Below are 27,361 nucleotides of genomic sequence, written 5' to 3'. Positions count from 1 at the left end.
TTCAAACAGCGCATCAATGTTTTGTAAACTTATATTTTCTTTCACCTTTTTTTTAAAGCTGGAAAAACGCGTTACACGTTTCCCCCACGGGAACAGTGTGGGGGGGGGGGGTATGTGGGGCTCGCCGGTGTCCAAGGCGCAGAGTGCACCCCGAACATCGGAATACCCACTAAAAAACCAGCGGTACCCTTTCCGTCTTAACGAGGAGCGCCACGGGATCGCTTTCGCATGCTATCGTGACCATATTTTCTTTCACCTATAAGATTAATAATAAACACGAATTAATATCGAACTTCTAATGTATCTGCCCGGATTTAAGCTGGTGATCTCCAGTTAAGATTCAGGTGTAGTGTACAAAGTAAGCCAATAAACTCTACTGATGCGCAAATTTCAACTTAAGGCATGTATAAAGACTAAGTTTATAGCTAATTTATGTCAATGTTTAAATGAGTTCTTTTTTATAAGGAATATTTTCCAGGTCAGTAACAGAGTATATGTGCAAGTCAACTCAGCCGCAGTGTAATTACACATGGAATGCATGTCAGTAGACTCGTGGACCTCAACCCGTAATTATCTACACGATCGCCGAGTTGATTCCATGGAAAATATTTTTTATCGTCATCGATATATTCTATATGCCAGTTACAATAGCATAGAACAAAAGCCAAAATAAAAACCAGTTGTTTTATTTTACATTTTTCTTTAATAATACAAAGTTGTGTATAAATAATCATTTCCTAATTCGGACACAAGTGTATTTGATTATAAGCGTGTTATTTCAATACGGCAACTGGCTTTATTTATTCCAAGCTGTGTAAAGACCTTCAATACAGAGCATTATTCAATCAAGCAACCTTATTTCACCACGACCATCGCAATTTATAAAACCAATAATAATATTCTAAAGCGTTTTCCTTTTTTAAAAAAAGTCGTTATTTAAGTTTAGGTAGTAACTGATTTTTGCATTTATAATTTAAGTAAGGAAGTAATATGCGAATTTTAGTTTGTTAATTTATTTCGATCTTAATTAATCAACCGATCGTTATGTTACATACACGTTGTCCGGGGTACAGAAAAGGACAAATCTAGTTTTGTTAATAAACAGAAAATGAAATGTCTAGTTCGCATGCCAATATTAAAACAGCAGTACTTGGTTGTGTTCCGGTTGAAGGGTGAGTGAGCCAGTGTAATTACAGGTACGAGGGACATAACATCTTAGTTACCAAGCTTGGTGGCGCATTTGTGATGTAAGCGATGGTTAACATTTCTTACAATGCCAATGTCTATGGGCGTTGGTGACCACTTACCATCAGGTGGCCCATATGCTCGTCCGCCTTCCTATTGCATAAAAAAAATTTTCGTAATGTTACCCCTTCGAAACAATAAAGCAACACCGAATCGTGTTAGATGTAACGCTATCCAAGCTTATATACTGTATTGACGCTGCAGTTTTTCCTAGCGCAAAATATCTTAATAGTGCTAATTTGAAGCAATCTTTTTCATTACTAGAGAAAGGTAACACCTAATCAACTGTAACAAATCTTCTCCTGGACACATAATAATTCAACTGTTCAGATTACGCGTCTTAGTTTACAGAAGCCCGCCCGGCCACTGCTAAGGTTTCCTTCCTTGTAGAAATGTTTATTGTGTAACTGTTTACATGCATCTCAATTTCTAGAAAAGTTTGTCAACCAGCGCTATTTACGTATCTTGTGTCTTGCTTCTCGCTTTCTGTATTTGATATTATAATCCTACTTAATTGTATATATCGTTAATTCCTTGAATTAACCTTTATTTTTACGACTTCATTATTTTTTATTAAATTTTTAATTTACGTTACACAAGATCCATCAGTTTTGAAATAATTTGGATTATAATATTCAATTTTGGTCTAATACTAAATTGATTTAAATATCATATTCTTTTGCTGAATTGAATACCAGGCAGCGAACTTTTATATGTTTAAAAAAAGTACCTAACATAGCAGAGTTATAAATCATTATATGGCTTAATTTCTAAATCAGTTAAGTTTTTTATACCGAGGCGATTCTATTTAGGTATTTATTTAAACACATGATATCATACTAGACATGTAAGACTGGTCGGCCTCGACAAATGACTGCTGAGGAATTCAACTCAAATGAAGAGGGATAGGATAAAAAATAGGCAAGTTAAATAACTTAATTGTTTCTTTATAAAAAAATAAAATATCTATAAGGTTGTGTCAAAGTGATTCACACTTGTTTAAAACGTAATATACATTTATAGCCTTAGCTACACATGTCATACTAAAAAAATGTTCATATTAAGTTAGAATAAAGTCAAATGTTTTAGTTAGTGAAGATCTACAAACAATTCAAAAAGAAATACCTCAAGAACAATTGACGAAAGGGATTTAGAAGCAACATTGTTATTTTTGATAAAACTAATTGAAATGTTTTTTTTTTATAGAATAATAAAGAGAGTAAGTACGAAAGAGATTAAAAAAAAAGTTAAATATGAACTACACGAAAACATGCACTAACATGTGTTACTTCTAGGATCGTTTATTAATCAACGAGACACAATACAATTTCCATTACAAAAAGTCCGTGAATAGACAACTAATGCGATGTAATTAGATTTCAGTGTACATTGAACTATATCGCGTTTCTATTAGATTGCAACACTTGATAGGTTTGCTTTGAGACTTGCAAAACATCGCCTACTTCATTTTAATAAGACAATTGTACCGTGCGAACGCAATACAAACGCATTCAATGTTTGGAAAACAATTCAAGGGGACTTCGTCTGAATCGAATTCTAAAATACTCGACGCTATTGTATTAAAAAATAACTTATCTCATATGAAAATCAATTTAAAAAATCTTCCTGATTAGTAATTTTACGAGTTTTACCGGTTTGGTGTTTACGTTGATAGCGGAGTTAACAAACTCTAGTTATAGATAGAAACTAAAAGTAACTGGAATGAATTCTGATACAAATGTAACAATCATCTTTACATTAAGTCAGAATGAGAATAAAACAAATATATCAATAAAGCGATTAAAGTAAATCGCTTTCCAAGCTTCAATAGCTTAACGATAAAAGCTGATTAGAGAATCGACTACGTTAAACTATTGGCTAATGATCCATTAAGCTTGCTTACACTCCACAGCAACGCTCCATGGTGTCAATTTTAAATGCTATATTAAATATTACTCAAATATATTTAACATAGTGGATTAATTTATTATTAAAATGCAGATGTGCTGTTAAGAAGGATAGTATTGTTGAGTTTATATTAGTTTTTTTTAACATAATGATCCATCCATCACATTTGGAGTTTTTGTAACGATAAGTATTATCAAATTTTCAGGCAATATTATGAGCCGTTAAGTACCTATTTGGTGTGAAAACGATCCTTGTTGTATAAAAGGTCAGATTATCGTATTGTCATTTAAACGTGATCCGTTTTGATCTGAATGGTTTATTCGATCATCATTATCATCATCAGTTAATTCTAATCCACTGCTGGCACAATATCGAAAGATGCGTCAAAGGTTCGCCTTCCGCGTCCATCTTTTTCGAATCATGGATCTGGCGAGCATCATTTTCAGCCATTGCCAATACAGATAATAAAAAAAAAGTATATATATATATATACATATATCAGCTTTAAATCAAAATGTAAACAAACATCGCTAACATTGATAGACAAATAATGCTCTGTACAAACAGATGCCCTAACCAATAGTGAATTTCTGTTTGCATACAAGTTATGGTAATATGCTTGAAAGTATTATCTATCGCTGCCTGCATTTTGTTTAATAGTCACGATTTATATTAGCCGCATTCGTCGTTTTTAGTCATTACCTATTGGTAAATGCGATCGTCACGTTGTCAGAAAACGAATGTGTTTTTGTCTTATCACGAGAGCCAATAATAATATATTGATATTGACGTCAACACTTCTTTATAAATTTCATTTCGGCAACCGTAATGTTTGTTCTTTTGTAATCTTACAATTTTGTTTTGTTAATCGTAATCTTATTACGAGGTTTTTTCAATAAAGTTTAAGTAAAGCTATAAGTGAGGCTGTAAATGACTGCTAGGACAGAGCCTATTCTTTTGAGGTAAACATTCCTGCACGCCAATGCGGGTTGGTAGAAACGAGTGAATACAGCTCATGCCGGTTTCCTCACGGCACTTCTCTATTTTGCCTTGCACCAGATTTATTATAAACACAAATTAAGCACGTGAAGATTTTGTGGTGCCTGTCCGAATTTGTATCCGCTTTCTCAATCAACGCATCTCGGCTCTTTAACAAACTTCCGCGCCTATTAATTATTTTTATTAAATGTTAAGCAACAAATATGGACATCTAGGATCACGGCCGTACCAATACGTTGAAGAAAAAAAACGTCTATAATAAAACATGACTGGTGAAAAGCAAATATCCGTTAAGCGAAGTTAAGGTAAGTCAGGAAGAAGGGAAAGTGGTCAGGTCGTTGAACTTGAAATCGAACCTGCAGTACAAGAACTCTCCTTTTCGTGAGCATAATTTATCCTGACTGAGCGCTAACTAGAACTACCGTGCATTTTATATGGTCATATTTATTTTTATTGATTGGGAGGAAGTTCACTTATATAAACAGGAAACGAATCAAAGCACCTCTCAGTTTTTACGCGCATAAATTGTAAAGCGTGCTGCATACATAGGCTGGTCTTTATTCAAATATAACAGATCAGGGGACCAATTCTAGTAACAAATTGTCACTTTATCGCAATCGAATCGAAACGTAATCGTTGCCATTTGGACGTATATTAATAAAACAACGATCCAGTTCTGTTTCAGTCGAAGTTGGATCGTAATAAAATCGGGAAAATATCATAACCGTTTTAAATTTCAAGTAAGAAAGATACACGACTCCAGTAAGAATGCTTATAAGTGCAATGTTAATAATATTTAATAAATATTATTATCAGTATATTGATGCTAATAAGGAAAGCAATATATGTATAATTTTGCCTATTTTAAAATGAATCACCGTAATTGCACTAAAATTATTTAATTATAGGCAAAAAAGACACAATTTCCTGCGTGTGGTTAAGCGGTAAATATGAAATCTTTGCCAATAGCAACTATCTTTATGTTTAAAGGAAAATTATATTTATGTTATTCCATGATTACATTAATGGAACTAAATTTATATACTATTTTTAAGTAATATATAAATATATGAATGTCGCATCTAAAAAATGGAAGCTACTATTTATCTATCGATAAGATACACATGAGATGGCCTAGTATAAGCCGAGATGGCCCAGTGGTAAGAACGCGTGAATCTTAACCGATGATCGTGGGTTCAAACCCGGGCAAGCACCACTGAATTTTCATTTGCTTAATTTGTGATTATAATTCATCTCGTGCGTTACGGTGAAGGAAAACATCGTGAGGAAACCTGCATGTGTCTAATTTCACTGAAATTCTGCCACATGTGTATTCCACCAACCCGCATTGGAGCAGCGTGGGGGAATAAGCTCCAAACCTTCTCCTCAAAAAGAGGTGCGGAGGCCTTTAGCCCAGCAGTGGGACATTCACAGGCTGTTACGGTACGGTTACGGTAAGATACACATATGAAGAGAAATATGCCAACGAGTGTTAAGTGGTGTTGTTAGTATATAGTCATTTCTAATAGTAGGCATTTATTATATGCCTTGTATCTTGATAAGTTGATCAAAATATTTTTTTTTAATTTCAAAATTTTTAAGTTTTTTAAGGCAATTCATAGTTATACCTTTGCCTTTTCCAACATGAAAGAATTAAATAAAAAAATAAGCTACGTCACTTTAATTCTAAAGGTGTAACGTTGCAGCATCTCCGATTCTTCAGAAAAGTTGTAAGTAAAAGTTTTTCGTCGTAAGCACGCGTAATGAATGAACGCACGTAACATTTACTCAATGACTCACCAGTGCGAAATAGCAAGCTATGAACTCAGTATTGTCAAAAATTTCCCCAGCAGTTAATGAGACAGGTTAAACAAGTGCTTTAAAGTTTTCGAAATGCGGCAAAAAAAAGTTTACATATATATAACCAATACATGTAAATAGTTTAAAAGTAACGAAATCTAGATTCTGCAGAATAAAATGTATTGTGTACTAAATCGATTTAGGCTCATTTTTAGTTCTAAGTTATAAAGCGACAAAAAAATGCTACAATTGGGATGCTTGTAAGCTGACTTCTTCTGGTCAAAGTTCTATAGAGTCGGGCTGTGTAAATCAGATGAGTGATGAGTGAAATAAAGTAAGCACAAGAACAAAAATTATTGTTTTATATATAAGAATATTAATATCCTATTATTTTCTACCAATAAGTTATATACAGCCATTTATCTAGGGTTTCTCTTAGGGATAAAGAGATATATAGACAGATAAGGTTAAAAACAGCAAAGGTGCTAGCAACTCACTTCCTGTATAAAAATATTTTATAATGATGTAATTTCCAAATCGGGACTCCCTTTTTTGGTAGCATTACAACGTTCATTTTTCATCTGCAATTAACAGCATCGGGTTTCGCTTTTCGTAACCCTTAAATGTCAAATTTAATAGTCGGTTGTGGTGAGAATCATCATTTCCGCTGAAAAGTGATCGAATGGTAAGATAGATACTTTGATAAATATGTTGAAATTAATAAAAAGCCGAGATGGCCCTGTGGTAAGAACGCGTGAATCTTAACCGATGATCGTGGGTTCAAATCCGGGCAAGCACCACTGAATTTTACGGTGAAGGAAAACATCGTGAGGAAACCTGCATGTGTCTAATTTCACTGAAGTTCTGCCACATGTGAATTCTACCAACCCGCATTGGAGCAGCGTGGTGGAATCAGCTCCAAACCTTCTCCTCAAAAAGAGGAGAGGAGGCGTTTAGCCCAGCAGTGGGACATTCACAGGCTGTTACGGATACGGACGGAATAATGAGCATATAAAAGTAATGTAAGTTGTATGCAGAAAGTACATTTTGAAGGAGATAATCTCTATGCCCTTTTTAAAATTAAAGTACAATTAAAAAAAAAGTTACCATCGTCGGTGTCTAGGAAGCCAAGTATCGTCATTATTTTAATTAGATTAGTTTTCAGGGTACAGATTTTAAGATATTTACTTAGTTATATATAGTTATTGTTTTGAGCGATTTGAGTAGAAAAATAAAACAATATTGTAACCAATAAAGCATATTTGTAGCAACTTTCCTTTGGAATAAAAAGTGAAATTAATTACACATATTTAATACAAACATATCATACCAGGTGTGGGAACGGCGCGGGCGCAGCAATCTGTAACAATGGCAGAATTCAGAATTTATAAGAGTGGCGATGATAACTTTCACACAACTAGCACTATACCGTTTATCTCGTAGCAAATAAATCTTAAAGAAAGACTAAATTACTTTTAAAATAATTTAAGTTCGTCAAGATATTAAATCCACAATTTTTATGAGAACTACAAAACTAAGGAACCACTACAGTCTCAAGACGAAATAACAGGAGGAGTAAACGTAAACAACCTTGCCCTTCAATTTTATTAATTTAAACTTATAATATAAATATTTACTAGGTGGTAGGGATTTGTGCAAGCCCGTATGGGTCTGTACCACCCACTCATCAGATATTCTATCGCTAAACAGTAATACTTAACTTGTCAAGGTTGATGGTGTATTGGCGATGTAAGAATTGATTAATATTTCGTACATTGCCAATGTCTACGGGCAGTGGTGACCACTAAACATCAGGTGGCATATTTGCCCGTATAACATAAATAAAAACTTATGTTTGTTCATCTTTATTTCTTTTCATTGGATATATTCGTGTTTGATATTGACTTTTGACAAACACTTTCTGAAACACTGTCATGAGTTTTTTTTTTTATAGTTAAAAAAATTGCTAAACCCGGACCAAGTTGAGGCTTCAACTAAAGTATTTGCTTAATAGTTTTTTTATAAGACTATTTCATCAATGGAACGTTGATTGAAGAAAACAGTTACGAAGTATAAATCTGTCATATCGAAGTAAATATTAAAACGGAAATGTGATAAACAAGAGCATCAATCGAGAACGAATGTAATTTACACGGAATCGATGTTTTGTTCTCGATACGGAAGTGTTGATCACTTGTATTGTTGTTCAACTCATTGTTCCTGATTTGAGCGAAAGTCATTATAATTATAAACGATTGTCGCAAACTCATACGTAAGCATTGCATCTGTTTTGTATGCACTGATCGGAGAATTGTTCAGATGTAACTTTTATAAACAATTGAATGCAATGTTGGAGAAATATCGTATGCAATTTAATTTGCACTCGATTATATAATTTTCATTATGTTAAAAAAATTAATAAGATGGAAAAACATTTTTTTTTATAAATGCGCAAAAGAAATAAGAAACATATCACTGCAAGTGTATAAATATAGAAAAAATATTCATTGTTTTTAATTAAGAAATCAAGTTGCAGCTGTACCAAATAGGGTCATTACTTTGGCGTCATCCAGTATCTACATATTTTTAATTGTGACGTTAACAGATTGATTAAATCCAGTTAGTATACATGAAGCTACTACTGATTCCGAATCTGGTTTAAAAGGTTTTTTTATATATTGTTTTCAAATACTGTCAATTAATAAAAAATATTAAGTGCCGCGATGGACCAGTGAGTGCAACTTCATGCGAAGGGTATATCAACCACATGTATACCCTTCACCCCTCGGTCAAGCATGAAATCTTATCCTATAGGTATAGCAGTGCGACATTAACAGGCTGTTACTTTAAAATATTTCATGTAAACTACAACGTGGAAATCCTTGGGGGAGGCCTTTGTCCAGCAGTGGACAAAGTGCAGTCTTTCAGCTGATATGATGATGATGATGTAAACTATATTTCTCACTGATACGAAGTTTCGACAAAAGATTAGAAAAACAAATGCAGTCTGTTCATTGTTCTGCCCTTATTTCCCGTCAATTAAATTCGTATAAAATTCATAAAACAAGGAGCATTTGTGGTATTTTTAGCAGATAAGCGCAGCTGTGTACACCGAGCTCTCGATTAGTCACTACTTATTATGTGCTATGTGTACATCGGACAAAGCAATACGAACAAAACCAGCCCTCATATAAATAATGTATACTTGGTTTTAATTGTGAAAATATTACAATAACAATCGTAGTACCATATGTTATAGAAGAATACTTAGGGTTGGAGATATTAAAACCTGGGTGCACAATTTTGTTTATTTCTTTAGCATATAGGTCGCATCCTAAACCAAAATTCAGTCTTAAGCTCCGTCCAGCCGTACAGGAAGAGTTCAGTGGCATTACACGTACAGAAGAATTATATATATTAAAATAAAGATTTGGCTTTCCTATTCCTATTTGAGGTCGATAGAATTAAGCCAGTATGCAAATTTAAATAGAAATTAAAACTATATTTCCTTACAGTTTTGTTAAATAACAGTGTTTAATTGTACATCACAGTCGCCGCCATAGCAATTGTCATCGGAGTCGATAATAATTACAAATCTATATTTACAAAATAACATACCAAGAGCGCCAATCATTGGGCCTATCTAAACAATGTATGTTTTTCAAATGATGAAATATAACAAAGCGTTTACATATAATTTTATTACACTACAATACAATTAAATTATTTTAACGTTAATCTGGTAAAACACTTGACATTATTGTGATTCCGTAGTTTAATCATCAAAAACATAACGTTTTCGATTTTATTTAAATTCAATATAGGTAGGCAGACTGACAAATACATAAGTGGTTACAACCGCCTAGACGTTGGGAACGAAGATGTTATTTTGCTAGTGCCTTTAGTTACATATCATAACATAACTAGTTTGTCACATTTAACTGGTGGTAGAGCTTTGTTCAAGCTCGTCTGGGTAGGTACCACCCACTCATCAGATATTCTACTGCAAAACAGCAGTACTTGGTATTGTTGTGTTGCGGTTTGAAGGAAGAGTGGGCCAGTGTAATTACAGGCACAAGGGACATAACATCTTAGTTCCCAAGGTTGGTGGCGCATTGGTGATGTAAGCGATGGTTAACATTTCTTACAATGCCAATGTCTATGGGCGTTGGTGACCACTTACAATCAGGTGGCCCAAATGATCGCTCGCCTTCCTATTCTATAAAAAAATACAAAGATTACATAGATATATTACAATACATCATAATTGTTTATGGTGCAACAGTAACGTCAAGAGACACTGAAACCAAAGAATTAAGGATTAGTCACAGTAACTATTGAGAATATCACAACGGAGAACGAATTGAATATCAATGTGGCCACTAAAATAATATCCCCGTAGTTATAAAAAGAATATCATTGTTACGAATGTTGCATAATTATTTATTTATTTATTTTCAGCTTATCGCTTTCCACTGCTGGACGAAAGAATTCCCCATAGAACCATCCCGATCTTGGTCAGCCCGCATCCATCCTGTACCTGCCACCTTTTTTAAATTGTCAGTCCTTCCCTTACCACAGGGCGTCCTAGAGTACGTTTGGCTAAGCGTTGTCCGCCATCAATGCGCCTGGAGATATGACCAGCCCACTTCCATTTCAACGTGCTAATTCTACGCGCGATGTCTGTGACTTTAGTTCTCTGGCGAATGTCATTTCGGATTCTATCTTCCGGAGAAACCCCAAGCATCGCGCGTACGGTCAGTGTCCACGTTTCGGCACCGTAAGACATAACAAGCAGGACGCACTGACTAAATTCTCTGATCTTAAGCGACTGTGGGATCGATAAATAAAAAATATGAAGCAAACTCCCGAATACCGCCCGTTGCGTAATACCATGTTATTATTTAATTCATATTAAAATAAAATATATTTCCGATATAAACTCTCTAAACGTTTAAAACCGATATGTTTAAAACTTGTTTAAGCATATAGACGTAGATAAAATAAATCCAAATGATTCATATGAAAAACACACATGTGACGTAGTCGTTGATAAAGAAATTAATGAAACCCATGCGAAGCTTAAGAACATATGTCTGATGACGTAAGAAGGAGCTTCGTAACTTCATTACAACAGCACGTAACATCGTAACGGGACAAGTGTTTAAGTAGAAAGCAAGTTAAAACGACAATGAGTATTAATTTATTTTATTACATACCATTATTTATCGATATTAACTAAATAATGAGTTATGTTAACGGCAATAAGGAAAACTTTCTAACTAGGCTTTCATCTATACAAATAATATAAATGCGAATGGAACTCTTATACTCGTCTGAGTGCGTTGAGATACTAAAAAGTGGCTACACTTGACGTTGCACCAACAGATTTTTTTTTTATAACAGGATCGTACCTGTTGGCTTATTTAATAAAAAATAATGCTGAATTATATTTGACAAATAAGTGTTATTTTTGGCTAATTCAAATAAATAAAGCCGAGATGGCACAGTGGTAAGAACGCGTGAATCTTAACCGATGATCGTGGGTTCAAACCCGGGCAAGCATCACGGAATTTTCATGTACTTAATTTGTGATTATAATTCATCTCGTGCTTTACGGTGAAGGAAAATATCGTAAGGAAACCTACATGTGTCTAATTTCGTTGAAATTCTGCCACATGTGTATTCTACTAATCCGCACTGGAGCAGCGTGGTGGAATAAGCTCCAAACCTTCTCCTCAAAAATGGGGGAGAGGAGGCCTTTAGCCCAGCAGTGGGACATTCACAGGCTGTTACGGAAATAAATATGCCATTGAGTCAAAGTATACTTCATTATTTAACGCTCGTACCCAAATTTAATATCATTTTACGAGACAAGATAAGAAAATAACACCGGCTGTGATCGAGAAGAAATTAAGCTATTTTAAATTAATTTGTCGTACTTATTTGAATTACTTATACTAATAAATGATTCATGTATTAAAATCCACGAATATTAGTTTCACGTTTTTTTATTATCCTTCATATAATCTTGTATCAAATAAGTTATCGGATCGACGCAAATCACTTGGAAAAATTACATAGAAATCATACTATCAATCAATATTGAATACTGTTGTATCGGACTGGTAATTTTACCAGTTCCACGTAACGGATATTGTGTAAATAAACTTGCTTTATATCTCAATCTTGAAATGTTGAACATGGATTTACGGTAATACGCTATTTTAATTAAAACGTCATAATTATTATTTTCAATATCGCATGTCACTTTGCGACATTTTCACAGTGTCCTATGGTGAGATTCGAGTTTGGTGACAACCCAATTTAGTATATAATTTCCTTGTTTAGTAGGGGTTTATGTAAGACCATGGGTAGGTATTACAGAAACACAAATTCTTTCGCCAAACAGCAATACTATGTACTGTTTTGTTCCGTTTTGAAGTGTGAGTGAGCCAGTGCTCCAGGTGCAACGGACATAACATCTTAGTTCCAAACGCCGTGGAGCATTGACATATTTATTTCATACAATGCCAATGCGTTTGGACAATGGTGGTACTTACCAACAATTACCAGTCCTACTTCGTATAAATTAAAAAATCAGATACTGTTTATTGTTACATGTTCAAAATTACTTCTCTGGAAAAGTTTTTTCAATGTTACAATCATATGAGGTATACTCGTTTTTAATATTTGCGCAATTTGCCATCGTCACTAGGCCACTCAACTATACTAACATAATACGTGTTATTCAATGTCAAATTTCGTACGACAGATTTCGACTTTGTACGTTGACCTACAATAATGCTTCTTGGGCAATAATCGTGAATCACGCTTCGAGCACGTCTGAATGAAAGCCTTTTAAAAATACACTGATAGTTGAGGTCTTTTCTCTATGGTCTATGATATGAATCGTAACAACGTGATATCATTCACTCAATTTGTATAAGAGTCAGTAAAAAGCGAATGAATCATCGTATTTTGGAATTTGATTAAAACAGTTTATAGTATACTTTTATTATCGTCTAGCTATGTCGGTTTTATTGGCGCGTAATTTGGTTTTTATTGTTTTTTTTTATCTATAAACGCTTTTATATATGTTTTAGGTTGCAACATTTTATTAAACATTTTTATAAAATACTAGCTAATCGTCCCGGGTAGATAAGAAGAAAAATATCTTTTGAATAAGATTTGCGTAAAATTGGTTCTTAGTGAGCGTCTACGTCGTGACAACTATTAAGTCAATCGGGCGGATAGTTTAGAAGATCTCGTGGCGAGTTGTATTTCGCTTATATCAAATCACAATTCGGGCTTATTAAAACAAATTGGGTTTGTTCGTCGAGAAATTTATAGGTGCAGTTCGATGTTCGGAAGTTGCCAGTGCTTACACTTTCATACCTCGGAAAACACTAAGTGCGTTTGATGCTGCATCTAAACTCCGGTATCTCATGGCGCATTCAGTTGTGGGTTGTATTATATCTCTTACGCAGTGGCTAGTCTACGTTAAGAATCCGCCCTGATTGAAATAAGTTAGGAGTTCAATTAATAATAAAAAACAGATTAATTCAACTTTTAATTTTACTTATTTAAAATCCAGTGAAATTCTTTAATATAATATTTGATTGCATAAATACTTTTACTCTGACTAAAAGTTTTTACATATGAGAACGAAAAGAGAGCGTTTTTATAATATATCACATAATATCGATAAGCACTTAAGTAGATAAACGTGTATAAAAATAGCTTAATGTGCGAAAAATAAAATATTTAAATTTTTGGCGAAAGGAAATATTGTGATTATTTTTTTAAATAATTAATATACAATTTTCTTTAACTTTATTAAAACAATAATAAAATTAATAGACAAGATTTATTTTTATTTATTTCTAATCACAGCAGTGAAAGCACACACCGTATAATTATATGTGTGTATTTAAAGACGTCTGTTCAATACCTAGTAAATTGCCGAAGATCTATCGACACGCACTTTTAAGATTTTATCAGCGCGAGCGCATGCTATTATCGATTATAACTGTGATTTCGTAACGAAGAAAGTGAATGTTCTTCCGCTTCGACAAAAAAAGCTCACAATTGAATTGTTTATTGAGAATAATGAAACCTGCTTTGAAGTTACTGATTGTTAATTATCTGGCTATTAAAATCTAATCAAATATGTGTAATTTTAATATAATATTTGCATATAAATCAAGATCTATTTATTAATAATAGCGTACTACGCTTTTGAAAAGTCATTTTACAATTCTAATTAAAAGATTTAACCGGTTACCACCGATTCAGGAAGTAGATATGAATCGATACACAGACACTAAGAACAAACTATTTTTCTTAAGTAAATTAAATATATAATGGGTGTATTCATTTTAATAACACTTAAAAACCACGCGTTTAACTACCACAAATATTAACTCTATGCTTCTACATCTACTTTAATATTATAAAAAGGTAAAGTTTGTGAGGTTGTAGGGGGTAATCTCTGGGTTTACTTAACCGATTTTGAAAATTCTTTTACCAATAGAAAGCGACATCATTTGTGAGTATCATAGGCTATATATAACCCAAAAAATTAAAAGAATTTTTCGTAGTAGTGGGATTGGCAAGTCGGAGAAAACGTTTCCTACGAACGCTGCCTAAACGATGAGAGATATATGATTAAATTCTAGAGAAAATTTGTAGAGCTTGATAATGCCTATAAAAAAGTCAGTGACAGCATATGTTTAACTTTTATATTTAAGTCAAAAAGTAGATTTTTACAATAAAAAAATAATGAAAATCGTAAGGTTATGTTTATTGGTCATATTATCAACAATTATGAATTCTTATCAAAATAATGAAACTTATCGTTTAAATTGTTTAAAACAAAATACTTTTACCTTTTACTGCATATAATTCGTACCAAACGTTAAAGAGATAATACGACATAGGTATGGAACCGCGACCGTGTCGTAATCTATTGAGTAATATTTCTAGTAGACGGTTTTTTTCATATACCAAGGAAATTTTATTTACATGAAATTCGTTTTTTACAGTTTATTTTTTGGTTTTTCTGCTTAGTTTAAGAGATAATATAAAATATCAAATAAGCACAAAAAAAAAATATTAATGTTCGGCCAATCGATCACAAGTAAAAATGTTTACCGCCCAATGAAGTGGGCACAAGTCAGCTAGTCGTCGTATATTTTTAACATCTAGTGTTATTGAATGTAAGACAACTTTCAATAATATATAATAATATATTTACCGACGACCTTAAGAAGGTGGCGGGCACCAACTGGATGCGGAAGGCGGAGGACAGGGAGCTTTGGCGCACCTTGGGAGAGGCCTATGTTCAGCAGTGGACAACGATTGGCTGTTGATTGATTGATTGATATTTACTTTCCATTTAGGTTGGGAACTAAGATGTTATATCCCTTGTGCCTGTAGTTACATTGACTTACTCACCTTTTAAGAAACTTCACCTTGAAACACACCAATATTAAGTATTGCTGTTTAGCAGTAGAATATCTAATGAATTGTTGGTACCTACCCAAACTTAAACAAGGCCCTGCCAACAGTAAATATTTCTGCAGTTCAATGCAATAAAGACCACGGACACAAACAATATATACTATGTTACGATTGTTATAAAATACTTCAGAAACCGTAACACAAATAACTCAGGCAGAGTTATTTGTGTTCGGTAGAAAACAGGGTTGCCCCTATTACATTTTCAAAAACATATTTGTCAATAGATATAAAACAGTTGAAAAATACATTAACTAAAGTCTCAAACTCAATGGAACCTGGTGACATTTTTGATTAAGAAGAACTTTTGTAGTAATTAATTATTATTTATGAAGTTTTAGGTATTTTAAGTAAATTAAAAATATATAAGCAATATGTTCAAAGTAAATAAAATAGCTTAAGTTCTTGCTTAGATGTAACAAAAGTTTTTATTAAGTTTTTTTTTATAATAATGACATTATTTATTATTTAATTTTGACATTTTTTTGATGACGACTGATGACTGATGATTTTTTGTTACTTTTAATTTGAATTTATAGATGAATCTGGAAGTGCTATGTACACTTGTAATCGACATGCATACACAATTACATATACTATTATTGTTTTATAAATTAATCTTTTCAATGCTTTATATGTATGTTGTAAGTGTGCTATTAAAAAAAAATAAAAAAGTGACCCTTTTTGGCGTCATACGTTTCTCTCAGACGTTGCATATAGAATGCTGAACCTTCTATCGACGTTAAATTTTCACTCAAATTATTATTATACATTATTATCTAAAAATCTTTTGGAATAAAAATAATAATTGTAACTAAACTGTCGAATAAAATATAAGTATACTTTGTATTTTATTTCTTTTAATATTTGTAGTGAAAAAAAATATTAAAGATATAACCACTCGTATTATTGCCTCTATTGGTGAAAGGAGGGCTGGTATATTCTCGCTCAGAGGATCAGAGCGATTCAAAGGGGAATACTGCTAGCATTCTGACCACTATTCTATACGGTCATAACATAAAAGTAGCTATTTTAAATTTTTATTAATATATATTTAATGTAAATAAATTATACGTTTAATAACAAAGATAAAATAAATTTAACATTTAATTTCTACACGTACATAGATATGTTTTATCACATACTGTAAACAGTATACAACCCTGGTAATGTTTATTGGTGGTCTTCAAAGTAGGGCGTCAGCAGTATCTCGCCACACCTTAGAAAACTTTTATAATACTAGTTATGCTTATTTCATAACATTAACGAGCTTAACAACTTTTTAATATTGCTTCGAAAGATTTTTTTTTTTTTTTATAGAATAGGAAGGCGGACGAGCATATGGGCCACCTGATGGTAAGTGGTCACCAACGCTCTTAGACATTAGCATTGTAAGAAATGTCAACCATCGCTTACATATCCAATGCGCCACCAACCTTGGGAACTAAGATTTTATGTCCCTTGTGCCTGTAATTACACTGGCTCACTCACCCTTCAAACCGGAACACAACAATATCAAGTATTGCTGTTTTGCGGTAGAATATCTGATGAGTGGGTGGTACCTACCCAGACGAGCTTGCACAAAGCCCTACCACCAGTAAATTTACTTAAATATAGAAAATATTTACAGTGCGAGAACGGTACAGTAAATATTGCTGCGGTTTCATCATTTGAATGTCAAATCAACAATGAGAGAAAGAGATAAAACGCAGTCGCTAAGCAACGTGTAATAAGTAATAATAAGTAAAGCAGTTAATAATTAATTCTGAAAAGTGGAATTTTTACTGATATAGATAAAGAGGATTTTAAAAGTCTTAACCATTGTATTTAAATGCAGTCTCATTTAAAATCAATTAGTTATAAACGAAAACAACATAACAACGAAAATTTCGATTTTATTGTAATTAATCGAAAAAAAAAACCATTTTAGTATTATCTAATTTCTTCTCTACATATTTGGTTGGAATTAAGTTGATTAAAAAGCCGAGATGGCCCTGTGGTAAGAACGCGTGAATCTTAACCGATGATCGTGGGTTCAAACCCGGGCAAGCACCACTGAATTTTCATGTGCTTAATTTGTGATTATTATTCATCTCGTGCTTTACGGTGAAGGAAAACATGGTGAGGAAACCTGCATGTGTCTAATTTCACTGAAATTCTGCCACATGTGAATTCTACCAACCCGCATTGGAGCAGCGTGGTGGAATAAGCTCCAAACCTTCTCCTCAAAAAGAGGAGAGGAGGCCTTTAACCCAGCAGTGGGACATTCACAGGCTGTTACGGTACGGTACGGTTAAGTTGATTAAAATTTATTGCACGAAAAATTTAAAAGAATGATAATTCAACAAAAATATTAGTTGAAACATGGCAACACAAACTTTTATTAAATAAATTTTTGTTGCTTCGACTTGATTTTTAAGATCCATTTAAATCATATCATTGGATGAAAAAAATATATCAATATAGTTGAAAGAATATGTGCTCAATTTATTTCTAGTAAATGGTATGTTTTTATAAATCGATTCCAAGGTACACGTAATCAACCGTCCGTCGCGCCAGACTGAAGTATCCACACATGTGCGCCAAGAAGTTCATCCACCCTCTCACCCGTGACTCGAATGTGCATTCATGTTAGCTATTATAGCTACAATGCACATTTTTATAAGGAATTCACTCAATTAAAAAAATCAGAAAAAAGAGGTTTTACGCTTGTTATATATTACAGTATTATACATATGGATTATCTCAAAATTCAATTGATATCGTTAAAAAGTATTGAGTAATATAACTCAACCTTTTGATCTTTTTAGTCTTAAATTTACGCCCTGTTTTGCTGCCAGGTACTTATATAAAAGGAAAAAATAGAAATTTGTATAGCATAGTAAGACGGTGTAAATATCCCACAGCTGAGCCATGGCCTTCCTTTTGATGAGAAGATTAAAACGTTAAAAAAATGTTTCATATTTCAAATTAAGAATGGAGTAAGCGATTAATTGAATGAAATAGACTGAGACTGATTAGGGCAAAGCCTTACAAGTACATATTATTTCTATGAAAACATATAAACAGTTGATTTTTTTTACGAATAGTTTTCGCCCGCATGCTCTAGGTAAGAGAGGTTTTTTTACAACAACACCCATCGTGTTGTAAAAAAACTAGCCTATGTCCTTCCTTTCGGGGTTCAATCAAATTTCATCAAAATCTGTTCAGTCATCTAGCCGTGAAAGCGTAATAGACAAACAGACTTACATTCGCATTTATAACATTAGTATATACCATTCATCAAAATATCTTTTGGGTCATTAAATAATTTCATATTCGTAATCATAAATAATAATTAAGTGTCAATGTTTTTTAGATAATTGTGCATAAAATTGCGGTACCTCCGAGAAATGTGTTTTTTGTTTCAGAGAAATCTTGAGTGTTTAAATAAAAAGTCGGTCTTCAAATAGATATGAAATTGTTTGTACAAGAACTAAGGAGATTTTCGTTTTCACCGGAGATCTAGCTGTCTTATGGCGTTCGACGATATTTATCTCTGATTAGCTGGTGTCATTTTATATATTTACTCGTTGTAATGACTTAGTTTATAAGGCTGCTGATATCGAGATGTCGAGTTCAAATTGGTCGGACTAGTCAAAAACTATTTTATTTTATCTATTAATTTACTTTTTTTTCTTATTTTACAAGGATTTTCCATGCAACGAATGCTCACCTGACTTCCTATGTTAGTGGTCTTGCTCGTGTTTTCTGGTCTCCTACAACATGTCAGGTTAAGTTTCATCGGACTATGAGAATGTACTCGATTTCTTGCATCTGCGTGTGTAGACGTCACCCGCACTTGTGCGCAATAATATCGTTAGCGCCGATGGCTAGCCTTTGATATAGGCAGCAACGAAAAGAAGATTTCAATGTTTTTGTATTAGTGAAGTACGGTGGTTTGAATTTGAGAAAGGGCTAATTAATATAATATATAATAACTGTTTCTAGCTTAACTATACTAATATTATAAAGAGGTAAAGTTTGTGAGGTTGTAGGGGGTAATCTCTGGACCTACTGAACCGATTTTTCTTTTACCAATAGAAAGCCACATTATTGGTGAGTGTCACAGGCTGCATATTAACCCGAAAAATGAAAAGACTTTTTCGTGATAGTCGGATGTTGTGGCCAACGCGACTTTTCGCACTTAGTAAATAAATCATTCCGCTCAGTACTAACCGAACCTCAATAATAACTTCATTACAAGTAAAAATGTTTACCGCTCAGCTAGTCTTATTATATAATGCCTATGAGATTCTACCGAGAAGAACCGTCAAGGAACTCATTAGAGTAATGTATCATTAGAGTAACCTCAACTAATGAGTTTCTTTTAAACAATTTAAAAAAAGTATCAAAAATTATTGAAATCATTTGAGACTGGCATTAATTACTTTGTAATCAATTTCGTAAGTAGGTAATTACTACCTAGGCAAGGCAGTCTTTCATTAGGCATATTATAAAGCATATTATATAAAATTTCTGGTGGTGAGTCCATGTAAGTGTTAGACGATTACTTTGTCTATTTTGTATTTTAGTAGTTTGTTTTGTACTCAAAGATAATTGTTACGAATATTACTTCTATATATTTTATTTGTTTTTTTCGTATATATTTCCACCAACCCGCACTGGAGGAGCGTGGTGGAATAAGCTCCAAACCTTCTCCTCAAAAAAGAGGAGAGGAGGCCTTTAGCCCAGCAGTGGGACATTCACAGGCTGTTACGGTTTTCGTATATATGCAAAACTACTAATCGAATCGATACGGAACGCACGCTATTTCAGAACGGACTTAGGCTGTACGGTATGTTTATAATATGTTGTATAATGTTTAAAGCATGGTTTATTATGCAAATAGTGTAAGTCGGATAGTTTATTGCCTGTCCGAGCGCTTTCCAAGTAAACGTCAATAAAAACTGTAACAGATACAAGAAAACTTTATATGTTAGACGTGTAGAACTACAAAATGTCTGCAACAACATATCTTTGTATGATATACATATCTTTGTATGATAATACATATGTTGTGTCATTTTTATGTTAAAACAATTATATAGAAAAAAAAGACAATTCTTGTTCAATTTATATATAGATACTACATGATATTTAAATAAAAACTTGACGTGTAAAGTATATCGTGTCCAACTTGTCCTGTTAAACTGAGGAACAAAACGTGTCAACCTTTGAAACAATTAAAGCCATACTCGCAAAAACGTGCTAATAACGATAAAAATATTAAAAATAGAAACTATTTAAATACACAATTTCACTAGAAAGTTTGAAGAAATAAAATACATTGGTTTTTATAAAACATTAAAGTTTATGCGCTGTTAATATTTTTGAACTTGCATCGTATTATTAGAGCAACGGGAATCTTTAATTCCATCATCTATTCTGTAAGAACTCACTTCATTACTCATCCATGAAATGATGACAATCGACTTATGCTATTTTGGATATACTATTTTGATGCGTGTATTCTTTAAATGTTATGATTATAATGATCAATGTCGCCTATCACTTTCTGACATTTCACGACCGTTTTCTGCAATGAGGTTAGAGTTTGTTTACAAAATAGCCCTAATGTATGTAGGTTTGAGTACGACGTTCGATTAAGCGATTGCGACACGGCGGAAAGTTCATTATTTTTACCGGTTTGGGCCAGCTATCTCAAAGATACAAACTCACTAAAACGGTACTTCAAAAAGCAGTGGAAATATTTCTATCTATTAAATTTTATCAAGAATTTTTAGATGCTTCTGTTTTAATAAGTCATATTATTAATACTTTTTGTAATTTCAATAAATTTACAATTCAAAAATTAAACCGAAGTGAAAATTAATGTTATCGATGAATAATTTATGATACATTTAAAATCGAGAATGAACAAATATATATGTATAATAATATAAGCAATGTTATATAATATCCAATGTTATAAGAACGTAAATGTATTTAACTGAAAATTGTTCACTAAAGTCAACCTTTGCCCTCGGATCAGTTGTCAGATTGTAAAATGCAATTAATCACAAATCATGAATTAATACGAAAAACTAAATCGTTATTTAGATAACAGCTGATACAGAACAAATGACTAACGTTAATATTTTAAAGCACGTTTTAGTTATTAATACACATTACGTATGAAAGTGGAATGAAAGATAAATCAGGTCTCGGTGATAACGCACTCGGATAGGGAGATCAGAACGTTTTGTTTTTTTTTAAAAGTAGGCTTTTCTAAGAACTAATTTAATGTATCTTCTTGTTCTTATCTTAAGATTATGCATGCCGATTTAGCCTTTAAGTGGGACATACAATTTGTTGTTATTTTTTCATTTTATACATATATGTTACGTATAAGACTATATTAATATTTTATGCAACGTTAGCTTTCTATTATAAGAAATAAATAAATAGGCGTTGTATACTCAATGGTCAGACGATTTTATAAAAATGGCGGGTGCTCAATGTATGAATCTAGCACAGGACCGGGAGTATTGGCGCGCCTGTGAGGATACCTATGTCCAAAAGATGATGATACTCAAGAGTTTTAACATAATGAAAATTTTTGCATATACTCTGTTAATTCATCATAATTCAGGTCGACTGTTAGAAATAGATTATTCCTATTAGAATTTAAAATAGTTTATCAAATCGTTTCTGGTAGCAAAACGGTCATTTCGGCAAAATCATATAAACAAAAATTGTTGCAATTATTACTACAACTATTTTTGAAAAGTGTTAAATTTGTTTGTATCTAGCGGCAATCCTTAGCTAAGAGAAGTATTTTATCACGAAGCTACCGTGTCCATGAGATCGAACAAATCTGCGAGACGAAGTAGACGCATAATGATCTATCAATCTGCGAATACATTTGCGCTATCGAACAACACAAATCATAACTACTAGGTACAAGAAAATTTCTATAGCCTTAATATTAGCCAATATATACATATATTCTTATAATAATATTTTAACTCAAACTTACCGCGCTATTGCACGCTCAAAACATATTACAAGCATCTGGAAAACAAAACAACTGAATAAATAAAAACTTATTTATTTTGTTGAACACATTCCTAATACATATTATATTGGTATAATTTATATAATTATTTGTATATTATAAATAGGATAGAGAGAGTGAAGGAAGGAGGGAGGGAGAGGTAAATAGGTACTCCTATTTGAAAATATATATCATGTTTATTTAATTTTGTTGTTTAAATGCAATATATTTTTACATTGTACATTAATATAGAAATAAAAATAATATAATGCTTTGCTAGTTTATTATTCATTTTTTTTTCTTAATTTTGGCACTTAATAAAATTATATCTTCTGAACTGGTTTCTCATACGGCATTCTTAACGGAATCCAGGCCGCAAAGATATTGTAGTGTACAAAAGTGTGTATAAGCAAAGTAAATTTCTCTATTCCTTTAAGCTTATTATTCGATGGGACGGCATTAAGACACGACTCTGCTATCCGGGAGATAGGATTGTATTGTGTTGTAGCATCATTTGGGGTAAGGAAGTTAAAAGTGAACTTGGAATCACAAGATTCGCAGCTGTATAAGCTAAAATATATTCATTTAGAAGTCAAACTCTCTATAATGAATAATAATACATTATCTAATGAATGATAGGTGGTGTTATATTATTGGTTATATCATCGTTTTTAATACATATTTGTATTGCTTATAATTAAAATTTTAATTTGAAAATTTCATTTTATATGATTACGTCATGGACGTTGTTTCATTTTTTAATTCTGGTATAAACTTTCTTTTTTTAATAAAAACAGTTAAATTCATTTGTACAATTTATAGAAAATAGTTAAAACCGTTTTCACTTTATTGTTTTATTTTTAAGAATTTATATATGCAATTTTATTATATCCTTAACAAGTGTGCAAAGATTATAAACACTTCGTTTTAACAAAACCTTAAATCAATATAAAATATCTTAACAAAATGTACAGATTATTGAAATTTCAGCATATTTTTCAGCATATTATATCAGAATATACGAACAATATATAATTATTGTTATTGTACGTATTAAGTGCTTAAATTATAAAAAAAAACTTGAATTGAAACACTTGGTGATTATTTATATGTCTTGATAGAATATAAAAAGTTTTTTTTTAAACGAAAAACAACTTCAAAATATGCATTAAGTCTTCAACTAAACACAATTTCTTTGATTAGCTCCAAGTAATTTTTATACGTATAATATATTTAGAAATTATTTTTATTTTAATATTTACAATACGTAATCTGAGGCGAGGTATACATATATGAATACATCATATAGACACGCCGTCGCCTTGTTTCTCCTACCTTGATGTAGCCGACTTCTGTCGTAGGTTTTTATATTCAATATGGGTGACCATCAGCGTTGCTTAAAGAGACAGCATTTTAGAGATAACAAATCTCATTGATTTTTAGGGTTCAAGTCTATTTTTATTGTTATTGATTTTAAATTTGATTATCGTCAAGGATGAGAGGCAAAATTCAATAAAAAATTCATTTAATCGGTTCACTGCGTACTTTAAAGTCTTTGGGTAAAGTATAGAATATCTTAAGAGGTTGTTTACTTTTAGAATCCCAAATATTACGTTTGTATAATCGATCAAGCCGTTTAATAGTTAAAAACAATAATCAAATTCTTATGATGAAATATAACAAAGGAATTTTGTATACTATAAATTAAAATAAAACAGCGCGTGTCAAGTAAATGAAAACTCACGCTGTACATTTGTAGATATTGACGTAACTCAGCTAACAAACATAGGACAGGTGGAACCAGATTTGAAACGCATAATACACATATTATATACATTAACAAACGAACTCACCGTAGAAAACATAAGGAAATCCAGTATTATTAAATTACAGCGACATCTATCCCTCTATCGTAATGTATAAAGGGATGATAAGTACACACACATTGACAATTTGACACTTCACTGACACTAGCTGAGAGCAGAACGAGTGCGCGTGTGCGCATGCGCACGGGCCGCGGTGAACTGGCGAGAGGCTTCGAAGGCGATTCTCGGGATGATTTGCGTAACCGAGAAATGTAATTAGACGATAATGATTTAGAAAACACAAAAATCCTTGGTATGTATTTTTCAATGTCGATGCGAGAATTTTTTATTTTATAAGTAAAAATTAAATATTACTCGATGGTACTCAACAAATTCTATTCTAGACTTTTTACTGTAATTTAATTTTACATTGCATTTCGCCTTTGTTGGTACTCGTAATAAAGTTATTACATTTAACATACTTTTAATAAAGACAATTCAATGATTCAATTTCCGAACAGTAATTTACAAAAGCATGAATTTATTTGTACACGTCACAGTTGTAATATGAGGCAATGATTCTACAGTTAACGTGTTATCAACATTGCACAAAGTAAGAACAAATATGCATTCCACAACAAGGACGAAGCTGATAATCGTGCGTAGTATTACACGATTGGACTCTGGCAACACTGCAGAGTAGAATAGGTAGTACATACATTCTCGGGTTGCATAAAAAAGGAGTAATCGTTTTTAAAAACGTTACATTTGTTTTTTATTTGTATATATAAAGAGGTAAAATGGCAAAAAAACTAATGAAAAAATCTTGATTAAATATTTTTCCGAGACATTTCCTAATAAAAAATAGCCAACATTGTTGACAGTGGCTTGGCAATAAAAAACAATTTGTTTGTATTATTATTTATCACCTATAAAGTGACATCAACGTACAAAATTCAAAATTTACGGTACTTTCACAATTTGAAGTTATCAAACAGTCACGCGCAAAATTGTGACTTTCCTTATAATATTACGCTTGCGAGTTTATTTTGTATCAAAGTTCAATATATAATAGTTTGAGTACGTATTTCGAACTATTTACAAAACTATTTCGACGAAAAGTTTTTATTTTTTTTATGGAATAGGAAGGCGGACGAGCATATGGGCCACCTGATGGTAAGTGGTCACCAACGCCCATAGACATTGGCATTGTAAGATATGTTAACCATCGCTTACATCACCGATGCGCCACCAACCTTGAGGACTAAGACGTTATGTCCCTTGTGCCTGTAATTTCACTGGCTCACTCACCCTTCAAATCGGAATACAACTATACCAAGTACTGCTGTTTTGCGGTTGAAAATCTGATGAGTGGGTGGTACCTACCCAGACGAGCTTGCACAAAGCTCTACCATCAGTAATACCTCCTGTTATGGAGAGATTAGGATATATTTAAAAGAACTTTTTTTTTATATTTGCCGGGAGGGCAAATGACTACTCCACCTGATGGTAAGTGGTAGTAGAGTCAAACGCGACGACGGCCAGTACATTCGGGAAGAATGTTCCGCACTAGTCGCCCTCGCCTTGCCGGCTCGCAAGATGCCTCTTCACGCCTCGTTTGAAGGAACCCGGATTGTAAGAGGAGGGAACACGTGAGCTGGTAAGGAATTCCATTTTTTGGAAGTGCGGCAAAGAAAGAAGTTGCCAAATTTTTTTGTGCGTGATGGAATTGATGTTACAGTTAGGCGGTGACATCGAGAGCCAGCTCGCGTAGATTTGAGAAGGAAGGGGGAAGCAGGAATTAGAGAGAATATTTCCTCAGAGCACTCGCCGTGATACAGTCGATAGAAAGCGCTCGGCGCTGCTATCTCTCGATGCAATTGTAAAGGTTCGAGGGTGTTTGTGACCTTTACGTCGCCAATAATGCGGACCGCACGTCGCTGCAATCGATCCAATGAAAGAAAGGTAAAGCATTGTTATAATTTCCGGCAGTTTGGCGGGCGAAGAGATCGCCCTATATTTTACTCAAACTTCAAGTAGTTTTATTTGTAAAAATATATGTCACATATATTTAATTTTTATAAGTCCGAATGATTACAACTTTTAAATCAAATTTAATGCTTTCGATAGATTAAACTGATACGTTTTTCTGGTAATTCATAAAAACTATCATGAATACTATATGTAAGGGCCAAAATATTGCTTCAACAACAAACACTAAAAGAGAAAGTGCAATTTGCACAACCCGTTAGGGTGTTAAGGCGAATATTAATAGGCTACTAGCGTTTAATAGCTTATGGGAACGTGCAGTTCTTACCAAATACGTCGAGAGACATTCGTATGCCATGGACATTTGTATTAAATAATACCATTAAAAGATATAGCAGACTCGACCATTGCGTAAAATATAATCTACAAATTATAATAACTATGAGTATATAACAAAAAAAATTCTATCAAGAAATACATAAAATCTCCTCACTATAATTGTGAAAAGTATTTTTTTTTTTCAAAAAAAAAATAACTTTCATTCTTAATGTCTGTCTCACTGTCTTTTGACAGAGAAAATTAAAAAGATCAATAGAATTTTCAACAAAGGATGGACAATAGGAAGAATTACGTTACTTTTATATATGGAAAGCTAAAAGAAATGTTCCCAAGCTAAGTGACAAGACGTTATCTAATTTCGGTAGTAGATGAGACAATGAGATGTAATGTAATGAAATGACGCAAACGTCTTGTAATGGCTCTGGGAACTAGTCGTAGTAGTATTGACGAGTAGGCGGAAATGTTTGAGGAAGTAAACAATTGCTAGGCATATTATATTTAACGCTTTCACTGTCACCCTAATTTTCATGATGGCCCTAAAGATAAGAAAGTGATTGCATAGCTTGTTCACCACAAAAATATTTTTAACCATAATTTTCACCACAAAATAGAGTTAAACTATATTTAACGCGTTCTAGGTATTACATTAAAATTTACGTAAACCACACAAGATATTACACTGATGTCATAGATGCTAAATAACTTTTGAAAGTTT

General features: G+C 32.8%; 2 protein-coding genes across 10 annotated transcripts in view; one reads left to right on the top strand and one right to left on the bottom strand.

The window, feature by feature from the left end:
• Positions 1-27,361, top strand: part of LOC126770117 (acyl-CoA-binding protein homolog) — a 152,130-nt gene that overhangs the window by 66,635 nt on the left and 58,134 nt on the right. The gene's annotated exons all lie outside the window — the stretch shown is intronic.
• The window catches only part of LOC126769931 (rho guanine nucleotide exchange factor 15), a 115,266-nt gene that overhangs the window by 67,497 nt on the left and 20,408 nt on the right, over positions 1-27,361 (bottom strand). For 5 of the 9 annotated variants that reach the window (XM_050488923.1, XM_050488930.1, XM_050488931.1 and 2 more), the window contains exons 1-3: positions 24,367-24,519; positions 22,496-22,530; positions 7,283-7,312 (exon numbers count right to left, since the gene is read on the bottom strand). The gene's annotated coding sequence lies outside the window, so the exon portion shown is untranslated. Of the gene's footprint in view, positions 1-7,282; positions 7,313-22,495; positions 22,531-24,366; positions 24,520-27,361 lie in introns of those variants that run through there. The other 4 variants (XM_050488924.1, XM_050488926.1, XM_050488927.1 and 1 more) reach the window with 4 other exon arrangements.

This window comes from Nymphalis io, chromosome 8 (assembly GCF_905147045.1).
Source record: "Nymphalis io chromosome 8, ilAglIoxx1.1, whole genome shotgun sequence".
NCBI lineage: Eukaryota > Metazoa > Arthropoda > Insecta > Lepidoptera > Nymphalidae > Nymphalis > Nymphalis io.
Note: the sequence above shows the minus strand (reverse complement) of the source record. Positions and strands in the feature narration are given on the sequence as shown.